This window comes from Castor canadensis, chromosome 5, assembly GCF_047511655.1.
Source record: "Castor canadensis chromosome 5, mCasCan1.hap1v2, whole genome shotgun sequence".
Lineage (NCBI taxonomy): Eukaryota > Metazoa > Chordata > Mammalia > Rodentia > Castoridae > Castor > Castor canadensis.
In genome coordinates, this window is record NC_133390.1 from 100,953,999 (window position 1) to 100,967,677 (window position 13,679).

The window sequence follows — 13,679 nt, forward strand, 5'->3', positions numbered from 1 at the left end:
ATTACAAATGCCATAAAAGTGAGATATGGCTGTCTTTCCATGGATTCACAATGGACAATTTTAGAAGACTGCTGTTGGAAATTGCATGAGTCAATAGCTCTGTTAATCTCTGCTCTTAGAGAAAAGAAAAACTCATAATGCAATTGGTTTGCCTCAAAACAAGGTTTCTCAAGTTTATTTCTATAAACTTGCTTTTATAGAATAACAAAAAATCCCAAAAGGCAAGCATTCTGGCAGCTTAATTAGTTTCATTTCTAACTGGAACCACAGGAAGAAATAAATATATCATGAGACTATAGAAATATGTGGGTATATTCTATATAAATAAAATAAAGGTTTCAAGAAACAATACTCTGGTCGTCCCTATTTTCTAGTTCATCGGAGTGTTGTGACTGATTCACAGTTGAGGTGTTTGGAACAACAGAACTAGATGTCTATGCTTTGCTGTGTGGTGAGACAAGGGGACAGATAACACCTTGATCCTTGGTAGCACCATGTACTAGCTTTCTAAGTTTAGATGAGTTCCTGGCACTTTCTGTGCCTCTCTTTGTTCAAAAAATAATCATAGCAACCCTCGGGTTGGGGCTAGGGGGTCAATGAATCTTCTTCTGACCCCCTCAGTGCCATGTTTCTCTTCCCTACCTCTACATTAAGTCCCACTGTGCAAGAAGCTGTAGTGGAAGCCATGAACTATTTTTTAGTTTAGAGGCCAGAAAACTGAACCTGGATTTTTCATCTTCTTTCATTCAATGATGTTATTATGGTAGCTCAGAACTACCTCATCAGAGTTTTCCATATATGAGATATTTAAAGAACTTAAAGACAGTATAAATTCTTTAATTGCTAGTAATTTGAAGCATTCTGGCTTGAGACAATAATAGATTAAGTAGTTGTTTGGCTAAAGAAAGCTAAGTAATAACCCACATTTACCTGCTGCATCCATACCCTTGGTTTAAGATAACCAGGCAAGTTTCACTCTACTGGGTTTGACTTATGAAAAACTATTACCACATCAGGGGTAAAATAAAATGACTAGAGGAGCTAAATGAGAAAGTTTCACAACCACTTGCTATAGGACATGGCACACCATCCACAGTCCTGTAGATTCTTTTTTGTTGTTGGTGGTGGTAGGACCAGGGTTTGAACTCAGGGTTTTGCACTTGCAAAACAGGTGCTCACAAACCAGGTTCTGTACCACTTAAGCCACATCTTCAATCCCAGCATTGTGAATTCTGACTATTCTCTTACCTGCATGATATCTGTCCCAGGGAAATATGGACCTAGCAAATGGAGCAGTTTATTCAGATTATTCTCTAGAGCACTCCATGAAACGTTAGAGGCATGAAAAAAATATGCTATACATACATAAAAATAAATCATGCAAAATGCAGATAAATACCAAGAAGTAAAATTGCAAGGCAAAAACAGCCTGTTGTTTCTGTTATTTTGGGCAAGGACAGGGAAGGGGGTGCTGCTTTATAACCATTACTGCTATTTCTTCACAATGTGGAGCAGCTCAGACTCACAAACATGTGCTGTAAGCCAAGTATCTAGTTAAATCAGGACCAAAAATTATTTTGAAACACAGAGGAAATCATTATAATCCTAATGGAAACTGTGTGGTTAATTTGAGTAGTTTGGGAAGTGAAAATCCCATGGCGTTTTTAGGTTATAAAAGTTAGTGAAGAAGCTACTGTTTTAAGGTGGCTAAAAGGAACAAACCCTGTTTAATAATAAACTAGCTTGGTAAAAAAAAAATCACGTATTACTACTCTTAAAAAGGGAAGAAAATGTGAGCACTTTACCTGAAAACAGTAGATTTCATTTGCTTGGGGAAAGGAAATGGCTTCAAAATGAAATATTGGCTTCTCACTTAGAAAATGCATTTGTGTTTAATATGCACACAAAGTTTTGACTTTTGCATAATCCAAGTTAGTTAAAGCATTAGACAGTCAGGATCAGAGCATCTATGTCTGAATGCCCTGGGAATGAATTCCTGGTCTTAAGGGCAATATCTTGCAGGATTACTGTGAGTGTCAATGAGCTTTGTAACATGTACTCATAATTATTTTTTCTTTTTTCCTTTCTTTTCTTTTTGCTAATGAGCTTTCTGATATTTTGACTTTCTTAATTGAATACTAAGACTTGAAGACTTGAAGCTTCAATCAGGGAGGAGTGGAGTGGCATAGTTTTCTTTCTTGATGAGTTGGGTTATTCATTCCTAGAGTCCGTGGTAGCAAAAAATGCTTATCACTGAACCCTGGTGATCAGGGTCTGGAGTACTGCTGGATAGGGAGCCAGAAGGTGCTGCTACTTAGAAATGGAGAAATGAAGAAGGAGGGCTGTAGACCAATTTGTCTAAAGCCTCTCCATCCTGTTTACCTTTAATTATATTAACAAAGTAACAGAAATATTTTGCACTGAAGTTCAAAGATTATGGTCTTCTGCAAACTTTAATTACTTTTGCCATAAGCCATCTGGCTGGGTCCTTCTGTTCTAACCAGGCAGGGAAAAGATTCTCTAGTTAATCTGGGCCCCTAGAAGATTTTTGCAATCTGCAATAAGCAGCCATATCAGATGACAGTGTACAGCAGCAGATAGCACCCTCTCTTGACAGTGCCAGCCTCAGGGTCAGGACCTGGAATGTGTGAAGCACAGGAGGCAAGCACTGCCACTGCCTCATCTGAGGGGTGGGGACTCACAGCAGAAAGTGTTATACCTCTCTCAGACCTTGGGCTGATCAGTGCTGTCAGCTCTGATTGGTTCTACTGATACCAATTTTGCTGCTGGGATGGTTCTAGCCATCCCACTACCACTACCACTACCAAACCCAATCAGTTGATGTCAGTTTCACTCTCACTGCTACTGCAGCCACTTCTGCCACCACCGCTTCCCCTGTTCTTTTCTTCCTGTTCTGAGCTCAGCCACTCTACTAATAATGAAAATCAAAAGTGGGCAAGAAAGATCACATAAGAGAAGGCTTTACTGGGCTTACTCTTTCAACAATAGGAAGCAGTGAAGGAGGGTGTCTTCTGGCTGACTCATAAGCCTGCTTATGTAGCCAGGAAGAAGGCATGACAAGGATGTTATACAGTACATAGCACAGTCCCTCATGTCACCAGACACGGCAGACCTTTATGCAAATGCAGGACTATATTTGCACTAGCTACAGGTCTTCTGCCACAGCACCAGGGGAAGTACTCCTTCTCTGACCTCGGTAGAAATGACTGTAGGGTCATCTAGAGTTCTTCCAGGCTTGTGCCTGCAAAAAGTTTGGTACAGGGTATTTGCTAGGACAGTGCCTTCAGGAGCCAGAATTGTGTTTCTTTAAAAAGCTTCTTCAAGGTGTCTGTAGAGTATTCAGACTAGCTGCTGGGCTGACAGTCCTTTTCTCAGGCAACTAGGACCCCAAGGAAGGATGTAAGAGCTGTCAATTAGGGACTCAAATCACCCAGTCCCCAACATCTCAGAACACTTAAAGGAAACATACACATTAAAAGGGGTGCTTATGAGGAAGGCTTGTTTTAATATTTAACAATGCTTAACTCTGCCCAACTGCCCAGGAAGAGGTGGGCCCCTCTTCATCTCAACGGATTCCTGATCCTGATTTGTAAAATGTTTTAGTAACTTTATTCTGAACTCCTACTATAGAGTGGATATTAACACTACCCAGAACCTCTTCTGCCTTCCCTCTTCATAGACTCTTGGCCTCCATTTCCTTTTTGCTTTAGGAAGTCTTACGCATTCACAGTCACAGCTAATGGAAGAAAGACCATGATATCATTTATATCCCTCTGCTTTTCCCTCTTCAACTCCATAAATCTCCCTGATTTTTGAACTGAGTTAATAATCTGCACATAGAACAGGGTACATACAAGAGGTTTAATCCTTTTAGCATTCCCCCATAGTCTGTCCTTAGCTCTTGAAGTGATATGTGCTCTCTGCTTATAGTCAAGCCCTGCACCCCCATTCTACCATTCATTCTCCTCATACTAGCAAGCTGCTTCACCAAGCTGGTTCAAGATGCTGTGATCCAGTGTTCCATGTGAAGAACCAGCTGGCCACTGGATAACACCCCAAGGTTTCCTGACCGCTTATTTCTCAAAATTTGACATTATGAGGGTAGCAATTAAAACAACATCTACACCAAGCCAGGGATTGACTTCTTTTTCTGTTTTTAGGTAGGTTAGTAAAGCAAATATTCTATGGCTTGATATCACTACTGATTTTTATATGATATCTATGTTATGAAGAAATTCCTGATTTAATATAAAACTTTCAATAGCCATTAAAGATTGCCATTAATGTTGCTAAATGTGTCATGAAAACTACATAACATTGCATTAATTTGACATGTGGCTGAGAACCTGATATAAGTACTGATCTGTTTTAATGAAGTGGTAACTCATCAACCTCATCAATACTTAAAATGGTTGAATGAATATTTACTTGTATATACTCTCCAGTCTAAAATTTCAAGGGAAGTCATTTGATTATTATATTGCATATCCAAGTACTTTTTTTTTCTGTTGAGAAGCCACAATCATACCTTTTTCTTACATATGAAAATTTTATGAACTGTCATTTATGTTCTTATGGCCAGAATAAAGAACTAGTCAGAACATTCATCTCTCACTATTTGTCCATTTCTTTCTCTGTGTTATTCCCCAGAGACTCGGTTCCAAGATATCTTTAATTCTGTAGGTTATGCCAACAGCAAGCAAGTTCTTTCATGGATTTAAGCATACTAGCATCCCCAATGCAAAATTTGAAAGTAAGTTCAAACTGTGAAAATTACTTTCTTATCAAGTGAAAATCATACATTTCTCACTATGGCTTGGAAATGCACTTAGCCTATTTAGGTGGTATTTCTGAAAAAGTAAAGAAATTACTAAAATAAAAAATAAACCCTCTTAATATTGCCACTATTTTTAGGTGTAATTGAATTATATTTTCAGAATCTAATGCCACTGCCAAGTGATACCAGAAGCAAACTATAAATATGCATAATTTTCTTTTGTCCTTTTATTTCAAACTGAAGATTCTTGGAATAAAACAAATGGTTAAAATGGTTTTTGCATAATTACAAAATGGCTTCATATAAACAAAACTGATTTTAGTAATTATTTCCTTTAACTACTTAATAAAATAATTGCAAAATTTATTATGGAATAATTTCATATTTAATTGATGAATGGATTAAATGCAGCTTTGGAAGTTATTTCCAAAGCTATTGCATAATCTCTATTAACAACTAAGAAAGGCAAGGTCAATGTTAGGACAAGACAATGTGTGTAGGTCTGCCTTTGCCCTTCATCAGGGGTTCTATAAAATTAATTGTACAGTGTTAGAAGCCTAAAGCACTATCTGTAGGGTACAAATTAAACAATCCATTATTAATGCTAATGGAAAAATACAGAACTAACTTCATATCACTGTTTAGCAATAAATAATTAACTGCAATGATTGTTTACTCAAAAGCTTAAGTACGTTATTTAAATAGTGCTTTGAAGAGAGTGCATTAGATAAATTAAGACCATGTATGTTTCAAATAAAAATAGTGATGTTCATAAAAATATTTTCTTGTTACTGTCTAAATAATTTGTATATTAGAAAATTTCTAACAATGAACAAGTATTAAAACTTGACAGGGTCTCTGTTAGTTTCCTATAGCTTCCATAATATCATCACAGGCTAAGTGGCTTAAAATAGAAATTTACTCTCTCAGTTTGGGAGGACAGGCATCCTAATTCTAGGTATCAGCAAGCTCGATTCCTGCCAGAGCTTTGAGGGCAGAGTTGTGACTCACTCCTCTCCTGACTGCTGGTGGTTGCTGGCACTTTGTCATGTGTTGGCTTGTAGCCACATCACTCTGATCTGCATTTGTCATCACATGCACATCTCTGTCTGTGTTAGCACATAGCCTTCTTATAAGGACACCAGGAATTGGATTTAGGACCTAATGTAATCCAGTCTGACTTCATCTTAACCTAAGCAATCACATCTGGGAAGACACAAATTTAGGGGCTGAACATTATCCAGCCCCATACAATGTCTTAACCTTTGCCACAATAAAATTAACTGTTTAAAATTTGTTCAGAATATGTTTTTAGTATTCATGTAATTTGGAAATTATGTTGTTTAATTTTTATTGAGTTTTATAAGATAAAGAATCAGAACATAGCTTACTACTTACTATTTTTAGGGAATGGTAGCATAGTCTTTGTGTACTCTAGCAGAAAGAATCTCCAAATATTTATTGAGCTTTAACATATAGAATATTGGTCTTTTGTTTATCTGAAAAGTGATCATTATTGATTAAAATACTTATTGTCTATTTTTGCCTGCTCACAATACCTAAAGAAAGGCATGAAATGTTGAAAATAAGAACACAAAAAAGTAGTACTTCTCCTAAAATGCTCTGTAACAAATATATAGTATATTATAAAGAGAAAGAGGCATTTAACAAGGACATGTCAGCCAGGTAATCACAGGCAGGCTAGTCAATTCTGTTTCTCAGTCTCCTCACCTGTAATATTTGTGTTTGTCTCAGGAGATTGTTAGACGGACTAAATGAATGGATGCATGAAAAGTGTTTACAATGGTGCCAGGACATATGAAACTTCCATATACATGTTATCTGTAAGTTACAAGAAAACTAGTTCATATGAATATTTAACAATGGTAGGGACCAAACAGACTTCAGAAAATGGCTTCTAGAGAATATTTGATAACTTGGTAGTTATAAAAAAGTTTTTTTGAAATTATAATCAATTTTCTTACTGGTAGGAATTGTATGTCTCTTACAGTGTAATGAATGGGTTTTTTTTTTAGGTAGTATAATGATTTATTCTCATGTTGAATTTGTTGTTTGATGGAAGCAGGAAAATTGCAAGTATGAGGCCAGCTTAGTATACATAGTGAGATCTTGTCTCAGCAAAACAAAACAAAGTGAATCATGTGGAAAATTTTAAGTTTCTCAACAATGTTGATGTTGTTGACATGTTTTTGATATAGTAGTTTGAATGGCAGGACCTGTGAAGTCTTGTGACAATGGTCATGAGAGAAGTCTAAACTTTCCTTTTATCACATAAAACATGGTGCTGATTCAAGCAAAGTAGGACAGGTACCTTGAACATACATTGGCAGAGGAATACTCCACCACTGTTGACCACTGTTGGCCTCTCACACCAGTTGCACAGATAAAAACACACGACCTCAGAGCACTTGAACTGCTCTGCATTTGATGGTTTCTTTTCCCAACCCAGACAAAGCAAATACAGACATTGAATGGAGGCTGAGTGATCAAAAAGTACCCACTGTGACTCTACCACTGGCACTGGCCAGTGCATTTTTGGTTTGATCACCAATGCTTAGGTGGTGGAGGATGTGAATTTAAGGATTAAAGACATGCAAAACCTGCTGGTACAGATTGCAGCTTTAATGCACCCAGTGTGTTTATTGTGGTGCAGCTGAACAGGTTTGGGGTCCACCCTTCCCTGAAAGGTATGGAGCAGATGTTCCACAGCTACAATTTAACAGTGTTCTCAACCTGAAAAAGACAGGCTGCACACTAACTGCATCCTTTTCCCATGTGCCTCAATGTGTCTTCATTCTCTTCTCCCACATCTGCTTCTCATAAGTGAATTTTATAGTCACTGCCAAGAGAAGGACAAGAATAAATTTTCATAAAGTTAAACTAATGACAGATATTATCTTAAGTATTAATTAAGAAAGCTGTAAAACAGCATTTCCCAGGGAAAGTGATAAATGTTACAGGATAAACAGCTTTCATGGTAAAATAAGGTAGGAAAATATTAGGTTAAGTTATGTTAAACTAATGTTATTAGGATAATCATATAACTTATTGTCCACTCTGGGATATGTGTGAGACAGGGACCACTACTGATTGATTATCTTAGAACAAAAGATAAAGGACAAATCAGGGCTGTCTCAGGCAAATATAGATGTATGATCATCCAGTTTATTGTATATCTTATTAAAATCTCTAAGATCTCAATAAATGTTTGCTTAGGAAAGAAATAGTATATAGTACTTCCTTAATATGGAGCAAGCTGAGGGTCTGGGTTGAACAGTGTGAACTATTACAGAAGCAATAGTTCTCCACTCACACCCTGATGCAAATTTGAAAGGAAACTACATAAAAAAACAAAAAAGGACATTATCATCTCTCTATGAATTTAAATTTCTATGGATGATTTTAAATTCCTTAAGGACTTTGTGTAACATTAATTCTTGGGATTAAATGTTTCTGAGGATGGGTGATATCCCATTAACTTTTTAATAATGTTGTAACACCCCATGAGGAAATTAGTTCTATCCCTAAAAATCATTAGAACAGTGTGTTTATTTTGCCTACATTTTCATCATAGTGTTTTTTGATTCTGAGAGTCTTTAATGGTTTTTTTCAGGAAAATACTTTCTTATCAGTTCTATTCATTTATGGACATAAGATCATTTAAGTGCAGACTCCCAGTTGCTAGAACTATTCCTCTTATAATTCTAGCACATGTTTCCATTCCAACTTTATAAAATGATTGCAAGAGATTGGTGGCTTTCATCACTGTCAAGGGAAAATGGTTTGTAGCACATTAAAGAGATAAAGACTTGGCTTTCCCTAAAAAGATAAAGAAGGAAATTGACCCCAGTTTTCAAGATTTGCTCAACTGATGAAGTTCCACATGTCAGGTCTGCTACTCACCCCAACAAACCAAATAAAGAGATGAGTAAAGGAGAGAAAGAAGACATTTAATATGCAGCATGGGCACACCATGAAATGAGGAAAAGTAAGCATTTCAACCCATCTTTGGGGTACAGACATAACCTATAGGTTTAAATAGAGGAAGAACTAGGGTAGGGGGAAAGGCATGTATAATTAAACAGTCCCAGGTTGATCATTATCTCAGTTCTGGTTCAGAAGAAGTCACCATCACTGTTGTCACTTGGGAGAGCAGTCTGATTCCCATGAGATGATTACTCATATTCCATAGTACAGCCTCATCATTATAGGCAATTGTCCTCATTTGGGATGTGGGCTGTCCCATGAGACTCTGTTGTTTCTTTCCTTGGGAGAAGTTTCAGTCCCTCATTGCAAAGATGTTATCTATCAGTCCTGTCCTTCCTAGATTCTAAGGTGGATGGATACAAGGTGACTGATCAGACAAAAACAGACTAAAATGGAGATAGGGATACCAAGCTTTTATCCTGCTTTCAGTTAACTTGTGGGCCCAAGTAAGGAGTCAGTGCAAAAAACAGATTCTAAATACCTGTTATAGAAGGAAAGAGGAAAGAATCATGATTTAAAGTGTGAAGAAAGTAGGACACTGCAGTTCAAAAGAAAATTACCAGTCTTTCAAATAGGAGAACACAGTGAATAGACCTGTATTGTTTATATTGTTTACTTTACCGCAACACTGAGTTAAACCAGGATTGGTAAAGGAAGATGCAGAGAATGGTGAGAAGCAGGAGGCAGGAGAAAAGGTACAGGTGCTTGATAAGAGTAAAAGTTATAGAGAAAGCTAACCTGCTGTAGAACAATAGCTAGAACTATGAAAGGAACTCAACAAATCAGGAAATGTGCTAAAAGACTGAATGTTTTTGCTAATGCTAACATATTCATTAGGACATGCTTTTTAAGATGAAATGATAAATTTGAACTTCTTCTGATTTTTTGAAATCATGAAACTGAGAAGAAACCCTGTGCATATCCTTGCCTTTATCTTAAGCAAATTATTGAGATTCAGATTCTTTCCAATCTTATGTGATAAGTTTTTTCTTTACCTTCTTCACTTGATTGTTTAAAAAGCAGATGATAGCATTGATATGATTGCATTATGCAAGCACATTGGATTATTACTCTCAGGGAATATCAGTGGTTTTCCTTGGAAAGCTGTTTCTTGAGCAAGGGATCAGACACCTGCATAGAGAGGAGACATTGCAGTGTAGAGGTGCACGGCTGCTGCGTGTGCAGAAGCTGTTAATAGAGCTGCACAGATCAGTAACTCTGAACTTCACAGTGTCTTTAGATTCACCTGGGAAGCTTTTATGACACACCGGTGTCTGCTCCTTACTCCACGAAATTCCAATTTAATTAGTTTGGATAGGGCCAAGACATTGATATGTTTTTAAAGCTCCCCAGATGATTCTACATGCAGGTGAAATTGAGAACATTTTAGAACAAAGTTGGGCATGGGAAGAGGGGAAAGTGAAAGAAAGATGAAGATACAGCCTACAATGTTATCCAATATTGAGTCAGCAAATGTTAATGAATATCTACTTCAGATACTGTGTTAGGCACTGGACGTATTTATAATTAATATAGACAAAAATTCGACCTTCTTTAAGCTTATATTCTAGTTGGAAATAGAGGACAATAAAGAAATAGATGTTTCATTGTTTTTTTTTTCAGTTTTGTTAAGGTTTAATTGACAAATATTTGTGGTATACAGAATGATATTTTGTTACATGGATACATTGTGAATGATTAAATTAAGCTAATTTCTTCATCACCTCACATACTTACCATTTTGTGTGGTTGTGTGGTAAGAACATTTATGGTCTACACTCTTAGCAATTTTAAACTATACATTATTATTAACTATCATCATAATGCTATCAAATAAATCTCTAAAACTTAATCCTCCTGTCTGAAACTTTGTAGCCTTTAACCAAGATCTCCTCATTGGCCCCACACCCACCAATATCTGTTAACTACTGTTCTATACTCTGCTTATATGAGTTTGTCTTTTTTGTATTCCACATATAAGTAAGATCATGCTTCCTATGACTGGCTTGTTCTGCTTAGTATAATGTCCTTCAGGTCCATCTATGTCACTCCAAGTGGCAGGATTTCTTCCTTGTTTGAAATTCAACATTATATACATACACCATGTTTGCCTATTCATCTGTTGATGGATACTTAGGGTTGATTCCATATGTCTATTGTGAATAGTGATGCAATGAACAGGGGAGTGCAGATATGCCTTTGACATTGATTTCATTTCCTTTGGATATATACTCATAAGTATATGATACTTATGAGTGATACTTATGGAATTGATAGATTATGTGCTAATTCTTTTTTTAAATTTTTAGGAACTTCTGGACTACTTTCTATAGTATATATACTAATTCCCATGTCTGCCAAAAGTGTAGGAGTTCTCTTTTCTCCACATCATGACCAAAACATATTATCTGTGGTCTTTTTGATGATAGCCTTTCTAAAAAGTGTGAGTGTCTATCTCATTGTGGTTTTAGTTTGAATTTCATAGTGATTAGAGATGTTGAGCATTTTTTCTTCTATCTATTGGCCATTCATATGGCCTCTTTTATACTTCATTGATTTGAAGACACATATTGTCTATAATTAAACATCTCTAGAATCATTATGCAGTTTATAGTGGGTGATAAAGCACTGAACATATAGTATTATAACATTTTTTCCTTAATGGTGAATAAAATACTGCTCTATATTATAACCTAGAGATCCTAGGTTCAGTGAAATAATATAATTTCAGACAGAGTCAAGAACATCAACCTCTATCTTACAAATCACATTTAAAAATTCAATTAACAAAGCAATCATTAATAGATTATTGTGGTTAAGCATGGTGATCCCTTTGTCAAGGTTTACTTTTCTGGACTGACTTTATAGCTCCTCCATAGATCCTATGTATTTTACTAAACAGATATTGTGACCTTTAAAAGTGGATGGTGTCAGTTTGGGGACAAAATTCTTCATGAGTTTTTCATATTTCTCCACATATTGAGGCACTGTCCATCTTATTTTTCAATTGTCTTTTCAAGGATTTCCGTATAACAAACAGCATTGAAAGATAAAAACAATCTTCCTCTCCAAAGCAAAGGGCAGCATGCTTATTGCCTATTCAGGTTCCTGTGCTCAAGTTTTCTTTCATGTACTTTTCCTATAACACATCCTGCTGCATGTTTATGTATCATCTGATCCTCTGCATTGGCTTTTAGGGACTGGAACTTAGGGGAACTAGCACAAAAGATGTTGATACTCTGGTTGTTATTTTTGTAACTGTGAGTAATAATCTGTTTTGTGTCTCTGACCTATATCCCTTGTGTCTTCTATAGGCACTCATGAAACTTCATTGATTAACTTGTTAGATGGCAAGTAAACTAAAATCTCCAAACTTTCATAATAATCAGTGCCACATACAAATAATCTTTTTAAATTTTTCTAATTGAAAATTGAAAAAGCTATGAAGATGATTAATAGAACACAGTGCTTTATGGATCAAGATCGGTTGAAGCCAACATAGATATTTCTTAATATAAAGAGTCAACACAAATCAAAGATAGCCTGAGAGAAACTCCACCCCTCCCAAAAAAAAATCAGGATCCCTTGCCTAGTTTCCAGAAATTGCCTACTTTTCAAAATTCACTTAGTAAAGGAGTGGTTGAATTCCTAGGAGAAAGGGCATGAAAAGGCACATTTATAATGGTCCCCATTACTTCCACAAGAGACATACAAAGCAGTAATATAGTGTTCCTGGTATAGTGGAGGTGGCAGGCCACATCACCTCTGGAAGGCAATATATTCCAGGGTTGGAATACTGATTCTATCTTATTCACCAGGAGACACCAAAGGTTGCCAGAGTTGACTGGAACATATGATAAGGAAGTTGTCTGCAGCATAAACTTGTGCCATAAGGAGCTCTGCTGCTTGAGATACATGGCCCAGGATCTTCTTTGCCATTTGAAGTATCATTTGTGGGGAAAAAATTGCATGAGTTTCTAGAATCTTCTCTAAGGAAAGCCTTCATGAAAAAAGAATGAGTATGTGAAGGAAGAAGGGCAGGGAAAAGAACAAAAGGAGGAGACAGGATCTTATGCTCTTGCAGTAAGATGTTTCTCACAGTACTATAGTATACAAAAAAAGCAGCTTAAATACCCAAGAAAAAAATGGTTAAGAAATGGCTGCATACTCAGATTTTGGAACACTATTGTAAGCTAACAATTATGGTCAGAAAAATGCTGTGTGTGTGAGGGCGAAAGAGAGAGACGCTACTTGTAACAGTAGGTATGCGCATCATGTGTGAGGGCTAGAGAGAGACACTGCCTATAACAGAAGGTATGTACAACTTCATCATTATCATATTCATGGCAGCCAAAATGTTAACCATGTATTCATCATGACAAAATAATTTATTGGGAGTGCAGTGCCTAGACATTAACTGTCAACATGGCAGCCAAGACAACATGGACTTTTCTTATTCATTTCCATCTTCCTAAAGCATAGAATAGTACTTGATAGTCTTTTTAAGTTTTAGTAAATTTTAATTAAATTTAATTTTTATTAAAGTATATGAAGTAGTTTGTAATTATCAATGATCTTTTCAATGGTTTGCCATAGTTATAATTAGTATCTATGTATAAATTTTTATTTAAAACCCAAAGACATTTGATCAACAATTCAAGTGTTCTAATGAAAAATACTCCTTACAGAGGAGATTAGATAATATTTGATGCACAATTCCAAAATGGCAGCTAGAGGGAGGAAGCAGAAAGCATGCCTCCTAAAGTGAAATCTTGGAGATATGCTGGAGACACACCTTGCAGGCAAGGCCACAGAGAAGAGGCAAAACTTTGACCCCTCCACACCTCCAGCCTCCATAGAGCATCTCCACATC